The sequence below is a fragment of the Bison bison genome, unplaced genomic scaffold, assembly GCF_000754665.1.
Source record: "Bison bison bison isolate TAMUID 2011002044 unplaced genomic scaffold, Bison_UMD1.0 scf7180017864236, whole genome shotgun sequence".
NCBI classification, from domain to species: domain Eukaryota; kingdom Metazoa; phylum Chordata; class Mammalia; order Artiodactyla; family Bovidae; genus Bison; species Bison bison.
Genome location: NW_011494808.1, coordinates 7,126,252 through 7,140,620, shown reverse-complemented (window position 1 = coordinate 7,140,620; position 14,369 = coordinate 7,126,252). Strand labels below are relative to the sequence as shown.

The following is a 14,369-nucleotide window of genomic DNA, read 5'->3' as shown; positions in this document are numbered from 1 at the left end:
CTACTTGCAATGATGATGCCAGAAGTCCATTTCTCCTTCAGCAGCATAATTCAGGGAGCTTTACTAAAATCATTGAATTGGTCTCTTAATGAAGGATATTCACCAAATATTTACTGGGTGCCAACTATTGAAAGTGAAAGTGGTTCAGTCGTGTCCGACTCTTTGCGACCCCATGGACTATACAGTCCATGAAGTTCTCCAGGTCAGAATTCTGGACTGGGTATAGCCTTTCCCTTCCCCAGGGGATCTTCCCAACCCAGGGATCTAACCCAGGCCTCCTGTATCACAGGCGGATTCTTTACCAGCTGAGCCACCAGGGAAGCCTGGGTACCATCTAGGGTTCTGGGAAACATAATGTGGGTGTGGGTCTGGGGAATAATGGTTTGCAGAGATGTCCACACCTTCAGCTTGGAACATGTGAATATATTATATTACACGGCGAAAGGGATTTTACAGATGTGATTAAGGTAAGGATCTTGAGACAGGGATAACCACAGAGGTTGCTATAAGGGAAAGAGGCAGGAGGATCAGAAGACGTGATGCAAGATGTAGAAGTCAGGTGACTCGGGGCCACAAGCCAAGGAATACAGGCGATGGCTAAGAGCTGGAAAGGCAGGGAAACGGATTCTCCCACACAGCAGCCAGAAGGAACAAAACCTGGCTGACCTATTTTGAACTTTTATTTCCAGAACTATAAGATAAGAAATTTGTTTTAAGCTACTGAATTGCTGGTAATTTGTTATAACAGCAACAGCCAGTGAACAAGTGATATTCAGTGAAAGCTAGAGACTCCACATTGAACATCTATCACCTTATTTTTCTTATTTCTTATTTTTGCCAGAATTTCCCAAACTGTGTTACAGTGAATGCAAGTTCTACAAGCCACTGCACAATTTTAAAGTGTTCTCTAGGCAGATGAATACACTGTGTCACCCTTTTGGAAAGTCACAATGTACTTTAGTATCTTAAAGACTGAATACTCTTCACTATGATTAATCCAAAATTCTCTAAACTTATTTGACCATATAAACTTTTCAACATCTGTTTATATTAACATTATTAATGGCAGCAAATTGTTTTGCATCCCTGAGCCTTAGGCTATAGGGATGAATCCAGTGATTAAACTACTTCCTGTAACTGAAACAAGTTTAACAAACTGGTAGACTCTATCAATCTCTATGACACTTAAAACATGCTGTATTTTTAGCTGTCTTCATAGGTGGGATTTTTACCCACCCATCAGGAAGTTAAGTTCCCAGAGGGTAAGTGTATGTCTTTACAAACCCATCTTCTGTAGCATCTTTCCACAGGGAGCTCACATTCCAGTTGATGGGACATGCATGTATTCATATGAAAAACAGACATTTTGGGAAGGCAAATAGATTTTTGATATCTAGCTTGATGTAACCCAGAGTATACAGATACATTCTCCTCCTTCACTGCATGGCCCTCTTTTCCTTCTGATCTTAAAGTCTGAAGTCCTGAAGTGATATTAGACAGGCTGGGACCTGGGACCCTTGGCTGCAGTGCCTGCACTTGGACATACCTCTCCTTGAGCTACAAAATACAAGGAAGCTCTAAGGACTAAAAATAACCGCACGCGTGCACAGTTTGGGCAAATTCTAGACCAAAAGATACAAACAAAAAACCCAACCGCCACTTCTGAAGAGCCAAAGCAAAAAAACAAAAACACGGCATCAGGAGCAAAAGCAGGGTACTGCACATGCCCCCTGGAGAAGGCAATGGCACCCCACTCCAGTATTCTTGCCTGGAAAATCCCATGGAGGGAAGAGCCTGGTGGGCTGCAGTCCATGGGGTCGCTGAGGGTCGGACACGACTGAGGGACTTCACTTTCACTTTTCACCTTCATGCACTGGAGAAGGAAATGGCAAACCACTCCAGTGTTCTTGCCTGGAGAATCCCAGGGACGGGGGAGCCTGGTGGGCTGCCGTCCATGGGGTCGCACAGAGTCGGACACGACTGAAGCGACTTAGCAGCAGCAGCGGCACAGGCCCCCTGCACACACCACCACAAAGAGGCGAGCAAACCACCTAAGCCACGCCTCCAGCCCAACCGCTGGACCCGCCCCTACCCTCACTCCCTTTAAGGAACCAGCTCACCCGCTTCAGGAGCAAGCAAGGAAACCGAATCGTTGTCTTCGCTCCCTCCTGCTGCAGCAGGGGTCCCTGTAATGCCTTGCCTGAATTTCTTGTCTGGCTTCTGATCAGTTTCTATTGACTGGGAAAGGCCAAGAACCTTCGTAAGTATCAATATTTCATTGATTTATAAATTATCGTAGTGGTACAGTTGGCTGTTTGGGATCATCACTACATCAAGTAATAATATTGTTAGGGTATTAATTACTCCTCTATTTTCCAAAAGGGACTAAGCAATAGTTCAACATACACTACATTCTCTCTGGTGGTCGCTAAGTCATGTCCAACCCTTGCAACCCCATGGGCTGTAGCCCACCAGGCTCCTCTGTCCATGGGATTCTCCAGGCAAGAATACTGTTGTGGGTTGCCAGTCCAGCTGCCAATGACTGACCCTCTTGTTCTCCCTGCAAAGTATTTTTTGCAGCTTTCCAGTCTCCCATCATTATAGGGAACACACTTATGCAAATACAGACTCTGCATTTTTTTAATAAGAAATCAAGTAATTTTAAAACAAAAGTAGATGAAAACTTTTCAGCAATGTATATTTTAATTACAAAATTAGCAAGTATAGTACCCTATTTCCAACTAATTTTCAACTCAAATCAATGACATTTCAAAGAACTATTTATTTTTAAACTCAAGTAGGAAAAGCTCTGAAACATTTAATAAATGTTATAATAAACTAGCATGAGAAAAATCTACATCAGGGCTTTTTATGTATTGTTGAGTATTCTATGCAATCCACCAGCCTGTAACAACTAGGTTTAGCCATAAGAAAAAAGTTAACTCCTGAACTTAATTTCAACAACACAGGTCTAAGTGAAGCTGCAGTAAACCTAGGGAGAGAGCTTTCTCATGCCATGCCCTTCTTCACAGTAATAAGGTATGATCCCAGAGGGAGTATGCTTTGTTTTATCTTGTCCTGTTAATATATTAATTCCAAGTTCACTTTTCAGCTGTTATGACACAAGGATATCTTTACTTCTTCTGATTTATTTCTACTTATCCTGTGTATAATCAGTGATGCGAGGACCCTCCTCTCAGGGTGAACCATGGTGGTCACCCCAATGTGAATTTAAAGTCCTAGACACCACACATCTAAGGACCGAGTGCTCTGTGACAATCTAGAAGGGTGGGATGGGGAGGGAGGGGACGTGGGTGTACCCACGGCTGATTCTCACTGATGTATGACAGAAAGCCACAAAATACTGTAAAGCAATTATCCTTCATTAAAAAAATAAATTTAAAAAATAAAAGGAGTGGGTGGGGGCTAGATGATGAGTCACCAACGAAAGTCAAGAATCTGATCACTTCTGTGCTTAGAATCTGTCAGGAGTCAGTGCTCTGCAAACAGGAGATGTGGAAAGAAGGATTCATATTCAGTGGTCACCTACTGGTATCACAAGATTTTGAACGATGAAAACACAAAGTAGTTGCTTCTTGGTGCCCAACAAGATAGCTACAGGTTTTAAGGAATGGGTATATTTGCCATCAAAATTACTTCATTCAAAGACAAATACCATAGGATGTTACTTATACGTGAAGTTTATTGATATCATACAAATGGACTTATTTACAGAACAGAAACAAACTCACAGACAGAGAGCACAGATCAATGGTTATCAGAGGGGATGGACAGGGTGTCAGTTAGGGGTTCGGGATTAATATCACCACACTACCGTACACAAAATAGATCACCAATAAAGGTCCTACTGTACAGCACAGGAAACAATATTCAATATCTGATAATAACCTATAATGGAGAAGAACGTGAAATACACACACACACGTGTATATATACATATATGTGTATAACTGAATCGTGTTGCTGTACACCAGAAACTAACACACCATTGTAAATTAACTGTGTGTGTGTGTGTTACTCACTCAGTCATGTCTGACTCTTTGTGACCCCACGAACTACAGTCCGCCAGGCTCCTTTATCCATGGGATTCTCCAGGCAAGAATACTGGAGTAGGTTGCCATTCCCTTCTCCAGGGGATCTTCCTGACCCAGGGATCGAACCCAGGTCTCCTGCGCTGCAGGCAGATTCTTTACCGTTTGAGCCACGAGGGAAGTCCAAATTAACTATATTTCAATTAAAATTTTTAAAAAATTAAAAAAAATATGACAATGCTTAATGAGTCCTGAATACATACCATTTTATGATTCCCTGACTCTTCTTCAATAGGAAGTAACTAATATCCAGATTTGGGCATTTAAAAATTCCATATTTTAGTATTTAATTTTATATTTAAACTTTATAAAAATAGAATTTTTGCCATAACCTTCTCACTTAAGTTCTCATCGAAATTATTTTAAAGATTAATTTTATATTGTATCATTCTCCATATCAACTCGACGGCATTTAAAAGAACAAATGAAAACAGGACTGCTTCATTTAGTAAGCATCTCCTGAGGGCCTTCTAGGCCCCGGTCACAGAGGCCCAGGGAAAGCGTGCCGGTCCGCTTGCTGGGTGCGCTTCACCACCGAGCAGAGCATCAGCTTGAGGTCTGAAGCCAGTAAATCACTCAGAAGACACAAACAGGACCACGGATGCACCAGTCAAGTTTCTTTCAGTGAAAAGAAACAGAACCTCGATGTTCAAATGCTAATGAGAAGACGAGCTTTAACCGGAGGGTCCTCGGGCGCCCGAAGTCCCTGAGGAAGGGCGGCAGGAGCCGGAGCTCCGTGCTGCCCCGATGCCCGCAGGGTCTCCCGTTACCCGCTCTGCTCGGCCGCGTCCCCGTCTGTCTCCCTCCGCAGCGGCAGACAGCGTTTCCCATCAACGCGGCCAGTCACAGCGAGGCCCCACCAGCCCCAGCAGAGCCCCAGTCGTCACTCCCCACGCAAGCAGAAGGAGCCCGATGTCCAAACATGCACCGTAACTGCGCTTGTCCCACAGGGCTTGACCTTCTCTCACGCTGAACTTCTGAGTTCAGTCGAACAAGTGCTCATGCCTTTTGTGAAGCTGCCTTGATTTCTGTTGGACAGCTTTTCTTTCTTAGTGATATAAAGGCATTTAATAACATACCACGATTGAAACCATGTAAACCTACTTTGGCCACCTGATGCGAAGAGCCGACTCATTTGAAAAGACCCTGATGCTGGGGAAGATTGAAAGCGGGAGGAGAAGGGGATGCCAGAGGATGAGATGGTTGGATGGCATCACCGACTCGATGGACAAGAGTTGAGTAAGTTCGGGGAGTTGGTGATGGACAGGGAGGCCTGGCGTGCTGCAGTCCATGGGGTCGCAGAGAGTCAGACACGACTGAGAGACTGAACTGAACTGAAATAGAAATATGTGCAAGCAAACAAGACTAGAGGGAAGACTCTAAAATTCTAATTTATATTTAAGACATGGAATTTTTCTAGGCTTTCTATAGTGCCTTTTCAAGTGTTTTGTAATATGATTATTTTAATAATGAAAACATTTTATTTTTATGTTTTAAAATGATTTTATATTTTTGTAAATGCCTAAAATGTGTCTAATTCTGAAATGTGACTAATGTAATCTACATTTTGGTGATTAAAAATAGCAATTTTTTAAACAAAATCTTTTCTCCCTGAAAGATATGAAATGTATCTTGTCCTATTTATAATAAAATAGAAAATTACTATTAATTGTGAATGTCTTAGGACTTTGAGGATTTAAGGAAAATCAAGTTAATAGTTTCATAATCTAACTTCAGTGATCAAAGGGCTATAACCTAATAACGACAAAAAACAAGACCTGCGCATGTGAAATAGTCAGCATAAACGCATATAGCATTTAACTGTATGCTTAAAAATGGTTAAGATAGGGGGAAAAAAGTTTCCCTTAGCAAAACTGTTATTGATTAACTCTGAGCAAGGCAATAAAAACTTCCAAAGAGATTAGACAATGAAATTTACAATGTTAAGAATATTAATGATCACCTTGGATAACCATGTGAGCAATTTTCCAGAGACAACTGTTAGCAATTAGGAAAACTAAAATACACAGATAAGCAGTTCTTTCTCTGGCTTGTTCCATCAAAAAGCAGCCTTTAGAGATGGATCTTTATTGAAACAGACTTGGTTACCTCCCATTTTGCCAGGGCCATCAGCTGGAGGTTCATTTCTTAGGCTGAGACACACTCTACAAAGTACCTGCCATGAGATTACCACACAAAACGAAGTCTGAGAGTCTCAGTCTTTGAATATTTTCAACAGATTCAGGTTGTTTGACGACATATGTATTTGGATGGTCAAGAGTTTGCAAGTCCTACAGGGCAATGGGCCCCAACACCAGGGACCAGCTTCGTGGAACACAAATTTTCCATGGACTGGGAAGGAGGGGATGGTTTCGGATGATTCGGACAATACGTTTATTGTGCACTTTATTTCTGTTATTATTACGTCAGCTCCACTGCAAATCATCAGGCATTAGATCCCAGAGGTTGGGGATCCCTGCTTGAGGGAACAGATTGGTGGTTGCCAAGAGGTGGGGGAGGGGGGATGAAAGACTGGGAGTCTGGGATGAGCAGAGGCAAACTGTTACATACAGGATGGAGAGACGAGAAGGTTCTAAGGTTGTTAGCAGGAAACCATGTTCAATATTCTCTGATAGACGGTAGTGGAAAAGAACATGAAAAGGAGTGCATTTAGTGTATAGCTGAATCACTGCTGCACAGCCAAAATTAACACATTATAGATTATATAAAAATTAACATTTTTATACATTAACATTATGCTGCTGCTGCTGCCGGTGCTAAGTCGCTTCAGTCATGTCCGACTCTGTGCGACCCCACAGACGGCAGCCCACCAGGCTCCCCCATCCCTGGGACTCTCCAGGCAAGAACACTGGAGTGGGCTGCCATTTCCTTCTCCAATGCATGAAAGTGAAAAGTGAAAGTGAAGTTGCTCAGTCGTGTCCGACTCTTAGCGACCCCATGGACTGTAGCCCACCAGGCTCCCCCGTCCCTGGGATTTTCCAGGCAAGAATACTGGAGTGGGGTGCCATTTCCTTCTCCAATGCATGAAAGTGAAAAGTGAAAGTGAAGTTGCTCAGTCGTGTCCGACTCTTAGCGACCCCATGGACTGTAGCCCACCAGGCTCCCCCGTCCCTGGGATTTTCCAGGCAAGAATACTGGAGTGGGGTGCCGTTTCCTTCTCCAATGCGTGCATGCATGCTAAGTTGCTTCAGTTGTGTCTGACTCTGTGCGACCCCATGGACAGCAGCCCACCAGGCTCATCTGTCCATGGAATTCTCCAGGCCAGAATACTGGCGATATTAACATTATAGATTATATAAAAATTAATTATATAGAGATTATATAAAAATCAACACTATACTTCAATTTTTTTTTTAATTTCTTAAACACACACACACATAAAACTGTGAGCAAGTCCTGGGTACACAATCTAGATTCAGATACAGGAAGGTCTTTCCAGAGAAGACAAGACCTGGGCTGGCTCCGGAGGAGGGGAGACTACAGGCTGGCGGGTGACAGAGAAGGGCCACGTGCCACCAGTTAAAAATAAATGACAGAGGAGCCCACACAAAGGCCAGGGAGGGATGAGTGTGGAGAACGGCAAACCAACCAGCCAAATTAAGGTCAAGGACACGCGTAAGGCACGAGAAGTAAGGGCCGAAAGGCTTGAGTCTGAAGGCCTAGGTCCAATTCTGAATTTAACACCAGCAGTGGGCAGGTACCCAGTCAGTTAGTGGGGACAGAGTGGTGGCTGCAAAGATGGTCAACGAAAAGTAAAGGAAGGATAAAGAGAAACCTCAAGTTCTTTAGAAATGAGGGTTTCCTATTCCTGAACGCAAGTTACTTATGGACGTGTGTCAGTAGCAGCATGGTGAACGCTGTCTATACCAGGTATGATGAATTTTCCTGACTCTAAAACTGCTCCCAAAGGTTTTAATGGGTTCATATTTGCGGGACCCATTTCTGAAACCAGAGAGGGCCACTCGCACATTAAAATTCAGCATGCCATACCACTGCCATTAGCCATTCCCAGGAACAGGTGACGGCTGATGGACAGAAATGCGCTTGTCGACAGGAAATTCCCAGGAGCAAGTAACTAACCCACGCTGGGGGCACCACGGGAGAACGCATGGCAGCACTGCATTTTAGCCCAGTAGGAAAGTAGTCAGATCATTCTCCCTGATTATTAACAGGTCAATGTTTAGTCCAACAGCTCCAATTTGCAGTGGAATTTTTGACGTTTTCTCCTGAAAACTGAATGTCATGTTAAAGGTTTTCTGCATACTATTGTCCACAAATTCTATGACTATTCATATTTGGTTTAGAGAGGTAAGTGAAGATTTTTCAAAATAGGGTAGCCAGTTTATGGCTTATTATCCTTATCTTTTAGCTGAATAGTATACATATGAGAATACCTGAACCCAAAGGAGGCAATTTACTGGTGTGACTTTCTGTCCAAATGCTAGATTTAGTAACTACTGTAATAATAGGGCTGGAGAATTGATGCTTTTGAACTGTGGTGTTGAAGAAGACTCTTGAGAGAGTCCCTTGGACTGCAAGGAGATCCAACCAGTCCATCCTAAAGGAAATCTGTCCTGACTATTCATTGGAAGGACTGATATTGAAGCTGAAGCTACAATACTTTGGCTACCTGAGTGAAGAACTGACTCATTGGAAAAGACCCTGATGCTGGGAAAGGTTGAAGGCGGGAGGAGAAGGGGATGACAGAGGATGAGATGGTTGGATGGCATCACCGATTCGACAGACATGAGTTTGAGCAAGCTCCAGGAGTTGGTGATGGACAGGGAGGCCTGGCGTGCTGCAGTCCATGGGGTCACAGAGAGTCTGACAGAACTGAGCGCCTGAACTGAACTGAACTGTAATCGCAGGGCAAGAGAGAAGACGTTTAGATGAAAAATAGTAGGTTAAAAAAAGATATTTACTTGGCTTTCAGGTTCTTGGTGGAACTAATAGCTTTGACTTAAAACTAATACTCACAGAGATAGAAGTAAGATAATCTAAGCACTCCAGTGGACATGATAAGAATAAATGAGCCAAGAAAAGAAGGGAGGAGAGAGGAAGGGAGAGAAGAGGAAGGGAGGGAAGAATAAAGGGATGACATTAGACCCCCTTGAACAAGTATCACAACTCAATTACCTAATATCTGTAGACAACTGAAAATCTTGTTTGGGACCATGTACTGTTTATTTATAGTCTGAAAAGTCTTTGCATTAATTCTTGACAAATAAAGACAAGATGCTCAAGAAACAGAGGGACACGGAACTGCACAGTGAGAGAGATCTATCTACACAGAAGCCATATTTACAAGTTAACAGCCCTCACCAAAGCTTAAAGTCCCCACATTCCCTCTGCTTTTGAACTTGAAGCTGTAGGTTCAAGCCTGGAAGATACTTTACTCCCCCCACACGGCATTTCTTCTCCCCCTGTGCATTTGTGTACCTAGCGGACAGCTGTTCCAAAGCATTCTTACACTCTTAAAAGTGTACCCCCAACACATACAGAAGGTTTTCAGTCTCAATCCATGGCAACCCTTGCACTTATTTTCCCTAAAGATGAGTTTCAGAGTTATGTAATAATGAACTTCATCCTTTTGTACAAATTAAACCAGGAGTCATAAAGCAGTAGGTAAATGAAAAACTGGGTTAAACAAACCAAAAAAAAGAAAACCACACAACTGACCAAATCTATAGCAGGCTCAGCTTTTTTTGAGAGCGAGAGATTAAGGGGCATGCAGTCAACTGGTATGAAGGTCACCAAACAAAATGTTGCAATCTTAAAGTGCCATTGACATGCAGACTGTCCAGTAGCAGCTTGGAACAATCTTCCCCTTTGCTAATTACTGTCTTAGCCCAAATCATTCATACATGACAAGGGTATGCTACATTTACAGTAAAACATTTAAAAAATTAGGAACACTCTTTTCCTTACTTTGAAATAAAAATCCTGAATATAACTTTTTAAAATTATATTCTCATTCCCAGCTTTTTGTTAAAGTGACCCGAAGGCTCAAAACGTCTACCATTGGTCTCTGCATGGTAGATATGGGCTTGGACAAATCTGTCTTTTCCTCACTCACTGCCTGCCTGCTGACCATGTTGAAATCACCAAATTGTCTCAGTTGGAAATCTTCTGATTTTCACAGGAAAAAGCTGAAAGCCACAAGCCACCAACGACCACAGGTACCTCACGCTTTCTAAGTCCGTGTCAGAAGGAAGCGTGCGACACAGGGGACCTCCGCGCGTCTCCCACCTGCGGCTGACCTGCGGACTTCCTGTGGGCAGAGACAGCTCCTTGCAAAGCAAACAGCTCCCCGCTCTGCATGGAAAGGCTCATCTACCTCCTCGGTCCACACTGCAAGCATCAGACTCCCTGAGAGTCACTGAGAGAGTGAATCAGACTCACCCGATAAGCACAGAGCTGACCTTTAAACCCCAGCCTCTAATAGAGCACTCTGTGTTTGCCCAAACATTCCGGGTCAGCAGGGTCTGCGTGTACCGAGGTGGGGCGAACCCAGGAGCCAGGCTCCAGCTCCCACATGGCCCTGACCAAGCAGGGCTGGGGGCTGGGCTAGCAGAGGCCCCACACCTGCTATCCATAGAGAGAGAGAGAGAGAGATCTTGGGAGTACACAAGTCAGCTGACGGACTCTTAGCCACCAACTTTGGAAGAAAGGAGAAAAAGAGTCCTACGGGCCCAGGAACCAAAGCTTTGTTTTCTTTGCTTTTACCTAGTCAAAGTATTATTCCATACTGAGTGGTGGTGGTGGTTGAGTCGCTAAATCGTGTCTGACTCTTGTGACCCCATGGACTGCAGCCCACCAGGCTCCTCTGTCTATGGGGATTCTCTAGGCAAGAACACTGGAGTGGGCTGCCAGTTTCCTTCTCCAGGGAATCTTTCTGACCCAGGAATCGAACCCAGGTCTCCTGCATTGCAAGCAGATTCTTTACCAACTGAGCTACGAGGGAAGCTCAGTGGGGTGCTGGAGCTTCAGGCAAAAGGAGAAATCAGGACTACTTCCCCTGGGCTTTATTAAAAATAGATCTTAGTCATCATGGATCTGGGGCATGTGTTTTCATTTTTCAAAATATTGCATTGAAATATTTATCCTAATTACTTCATTTTTTTTCTTTTTCTTTTTTTTTGGTGCCCTCATTGAGGGTGTCATTCACCTCACCCTGTTCCTGGCCAAGCTCTGTCACCACACTGCTCTCATTTACATCTTAACCTGGAAATGGAAGCAGATTCATGCAAGAAGGTTGCAATGCTTGCAGGTGAGATAAGAGAGGAAGAGCCCGAAGCATCTCCTGTGTGCCAGGTACTATGCGAGGCGTCTTAGGTACATTCTTTGGGTCCTTACCTAAGAGGAAAGTATACTAATCTCCAGCTGAGGAAGTGGAGGCTTTGAGAAGCAGTCTTCCTTTCCACTTTCTTCCCTCTCGGGGACTGGCCCTACCAGGTACCTGATACTGAAGACAGGATCCTGGGAGATGTCCATCATTCCTCCTCTGTGATTCGCTGAATTCGTCGCCAACACCTGTAACTGTTCATGGTCATCTACATAGTAAGTGGAGGAGTAAACATCAAAAGATGGCCTGTTTGATGACAATCTCCACACCCCTTTCCCCCTATCTGCTACTTCTTCAAGGAAAGTAGTCAGGGTCACTACACTGTTTCAGTATCTTGGTCCTGGGTGGGCCCGTCCAGGAGAAGGTCAAATTATTTCCAAGTGCTGACTGTTCTACACATTTACGCATGGCAAGGAGCATAATCTAAAATATAAGCTCTATCTCTGGCCCAGGACACTGCTCTGAGCACCAGATTCCAAATGCCCGATGTTTCCACTTGAGGATTTCAGGCATGTCTGAAACTAAAACATTCAAAACAGGCTTCTTGTCCTGCCTTCCCCTCCAACTCTGCTTCTCTTGGGTTTCCTCCATCTCAGGACCTGGCACCATCCACACCAGGTGGGTACTCAGACCAGAAACCTGGCAGCTGCCTTTGACACCACCCGTTGCCAACTCCCCATTTAAGCTGTGACCGACACCTGTCCATTTAAAAACCAAAACAATATCCACAACAGCATTTACTAACGCATTCACTCTGCGTGGACTCTTATGCCTGGAGAGAATAAATAACTCACTCAGTCTTCATAATGACTCTGTGAAACGATTCCTATTATAGAGAAGCTTGTTTGCTCATGGTCACACAGCGAGTAAGGGGGGGAACTGGTATTCTAACCAGTTTGTCTGGCTTTAGAACTCACACTCTTAACCATGACATCCTGTCTCCAACATAATCTCAAATGCATTCACCTTTTTGGTTTCCCACAGCCCCATCCACGCCACCATCATCACTCACTCAGACACCTGCAAATCCCTCTTAAAGGGTCACCGAGATTCCACTTCTACCTCATCGCTACTCATCAGTCTTCATGAAGCAGCCGACATGGTCTTTTTCAAGTTTATGTCAGGTCATGTCATTTCCTCTGCTAGAACCCTCAACACCATTTCACTACTTTCTGAATGAAATTCAAATTCCTCAGTGTGGGCTATGACCTCCTCTATGGACTGGCTCTTCCCAGACCTCGCCACTTCCTACCTTTCTATCTGACTGAGCAGCCTTCTTGCACTCCCATGCCCTGGGACGTTCTTTCCTGCAGGGCCTTCTTCCTTCTCTGGCTGGTCTGTCTAACCCTCCATGTATCCTAGCCTACTTCCTTGACCCCTCAGCCTAAAGACATCTCCACATTATTCTCTCTCAGCACCCTCTCCTTTTCCTTCACAGCAATCCTAAAATGTATTAACTCTACATTTACTTGTATTTTTTACCTGTTGATTGCCTGTGAGCTCCAAGACGTACTATCAAGGTGTTTCATTCACCACTTTACTCCCTGTCCCTTTTTCCAGAGCTATGAATATAAACAGTGTAATTACTCATTCAGAGAATAAATTAATTCTGGGGCAGCTCTTTTAAAGATCTTTAAATATTTTAAAGGTTTCTACACATTAACCGAAGAAGGCTCTTTAATAAACATCATTGAGTCTCAAAAAGAAAAAAATATATGTATGTATGATATATTTTTTATTTCCTATATGTGAACAAAAATTCTTAAATCAAATATTCAATTTTGGAAAAGGCATAGAAGCAAACAAAAAAGGAAATTTCTAAAGAATTATTTTGTTAAAAGTCTTACAGGATATCTAGGCCTTTAAAAAGTTCTTGTGTTGTCATCATGACTGTCCATCCCAATAAGATGAGGATCAAACTCCTGACTGTTCTTATTTAATCCCAATACAGAGTGGTGTTCCATAAATATATATTAATGATAAGTGATGAGCGATTTCAATCACGTATCTTTTGACAACTTATTTCCCTTCATACTTTAGAGGCTGACTTCCCATTGCTGCCAAATCTCTTATCAGGAAACAGCAAACCATTCATTGCATGTGATTTTTCTACTGTTCTGCTGTGTCACAGATGTTCTAGGAATATATACAGATACTTCTTTTCTCTATATAATAGATAATCATTTGGTTTGCGATTAAGGCCTGTTCTTTCAGATTTCAATACTTCTAAAAAGAAAATGAATGAATCCAAAAAATTGATTATGAACTATGATAAAAATTTTGCTAATCATATATCTGATAAGAGATGTGCATCTAGAATATAAAAAGAATTCAATAATATGAAGACAACACAATTTAAAAATAAGCAAAGAATTTGATGACATTTCTCCAAGATAGATATAAAAATAGCCAATAAACATATGAAAAGATGCTCAACATCCTCGGCCATAAGGGAAATGCAAACCTAAAACCACAACAAATATCACTTCATATCCATTAGGATAGTAACAATCCAGGAAAAAGAGGAAAATATTAATTATTGGAGAGGATGTGGAGAAGTTAGAACCCTTATACACTGCTGAGGGGAAGGTAAAATGTTGTAGCACTTTGGAAAACTTACCACATGACAAAGCAATTTTACTCCTAGCTATACACCTAAGAGTAATGCAAACGTATAAAAACATACAAAAACTCGCACACAAATGTTCATAGCAGCATTTATGCATAATAGCCAAAGATGGAGCAACCCAAACATTCATCAACTGATGAATGCAAAATAAACTATGATATATCCAAGTAATGGGCTTCCCTGGTGGCTCAGCTGTAAAGAATCTGCCTGCAGTACAGGAGCTGCAGGAGTCACAGGTTTGATCCCTGGGTTTGGAAGATCC

General features: G+C 42.9%; 1 protein-coding gene across 5 annotated transcripts in view; it reads right to left on the bottom strand.

Moving 5' to 3' along the window:
• Positions 1-14,369, bottom strand: part of THRB (thyroid hormone receptor, beta) — a 438,543-nt gene that overhangs the window by 379,982 nt on the left and 44,192 nt on the right. The window contains exon 1 of one of the 5 annotated variants that reach the window (XM_010846425.1): positions 10,317-10,947. The exons of 2 other annotated variants lie outside the window; for them this stretch is intronic. The gene's annotated coding sequence lies outside the window, so the exon portion shown is untranslated. Of the gene's footprint in view, positions 1-10,316; positions 10,948-14,369 lie in introns of those variants that run through there. 2 more of the 5 variants (XM_010846428.1, XM_010846426.1) reach the window with 2 other exon arrangements.